Source organism: Pteropus vampyrus, unplaced genomic scaffold, assembly GCF_000151845.1.
Source record: "Pteropus vampyrus isolate Shadow unplaced genomic scaffold, Pvam_2.0 Scaffold329, whole genome shotgun sequence".
NCBI classification, from domain to species: domain Eukaryota; kingdom Metazoa; phylum Chordata; class Mammalia; order Chiroptera; family Pteropodidae; genus Pteropus; species Pteropus vampyrus.
The window spans coordinates 808,578-810,037 of record NW_011889110.1 but is presented as its reverse complement, the minus strand read 5'-3'; the positions used below and the strand labels follow the sequence as shown (position 1 = coordinate 810,037).

At 53.8% G+C, this 1,460-nt stretch overlaps 1 long non-coding RNA gene across 1 annotated transcript; it reads left to right on the top strand.

Annotated features, from left to right (window-relative positions):
* Positions 1-13: 13 nt before the first annotated feature.
* LOC105304121 lies at positions 14-747 on the top strand. The gene is made up of 2 exons (XR_896971.2): positions 14-199; positions 510-747. It is a non-coding gene; the product is annotated as an uncharacterized LOC105304121 (long non-coding RNA).
* The last annotated feature ends 713 nt before the right edge of the window (positions 748-1,460 follow it).

Genomic DNA, 1,460 nt, shown 5'->3' with positions numbered 1-1,460 from the left:
GGGGGGGGGGGGGGGGGGCAGGGGTGGGGGTTGGGAGCCAGAGATTCCTGCTCCCAGGTACATATGTACCTTCTCTCCCTTCCCATCAACAGAGTCCTACCAGCAAGGGCTCCTGTCTGCCACCATCCTGTATGAGATCCTGCTGGGGAAGGCCACGCTGTACGCGGTGCTGGTCAGCGCCCTGGTGCTGATGGCCATGGTAAGGAGGCCGGCAGGACAGGCAGGCAGGTTGGAGGTGATACTTGAAACACAGAAACGTGGAGCCAGGAGCAGACAGACCCTGCCAGGACCAGAGGAGGGCAGAGAGAAAGAAGGGGTTCGCCTACATGCCTCAGCAGACGCCTTGTACCTCTGGGACTGCAGTGAAAGAGCTAGGAGGGGAGGAGAAGCTGGGGTCACCTGAACCCCAAGGGAGGTTGTGAGGAGCCTTATTCACCTAGTCAGTGGGCCGTCCTGCTTCCTTTCGGCCCCCACCACTCCCGGTGACTCCAGCACCTTCTCTTCTTCAGGTCAAGAGAAAGGACCCCTGAAGCCGGCCTGGAGGTTATCGCCCCAATATGGGTTCTCCTTTTTCCATTCCGAGCAAGCGCTTCTGAAGAGCTGTTCTCATCTCTCTACGCAGCCCCAGTACCTACCCCCTATGTGCTTGTTCAGCTGGACGCTCGTGACCGAAACCCCCCTAACCCAAAGGGAACCCTGGTGTGCCAAAATTGACCGAACCAATAAAAATGGCCTGTTCTGGCTTGATCTCTTGTGTCCTGTGTCTACGTATCTCTTCTGCATACCACTTCTGAACTCCCACTGACTCCAATTAGGCTGGAAACAAGAGGTATTCGAGGGAAGTACGGTCCCCTCAGGTACCCAGGGCCCCTGCCTGTGGCTGGCACCGCTCTACCTTTTCAGAGAAACAAGTAAACGTGAAAGGTGGTGATGGGGTGTGAGGAGGTTTACTCCAGAACAGCCTCGGAAAATGGTGATGTCGACCTTTGGAATTCTCTGTCCTACCTGGACAGAGGTGCTCTGAGGAAGAACAGGTGTGCCCACCCACCCAGTGGTCGTGTCCCCTTGGCTAACGAAGACTGGGTTTAGATCTACCTGCTCCTTTCTGCTGTCTCGATGAGTACACTGCACATCTCCACTCGTCACCAGCTAGGTTTCTTAGCTGAAAAGAGAATGCACTGATTTGGACATTTATCCTCGGCGGAGATGTCTTCCAATTTAAATTACAAATCTGCTTATCAACTTCTCTCTAGTAATTAGTGGGTGTGCAAATGTCCCCTGGTCACTCTTGGGAGAATAGAAAATGAAGTTTCCCTAAAACCAAGGATCAGCCCTATCGCAATTTCTAGAAATCCTTTAAAAGCTCTCGATTGTCCCATCGTCACCACGGTGATGCAGTCCAAAGTCCTTCAGATGGCACGTCAGACCCACAATGGTCCTCCACCCCCTTATTCCACTCT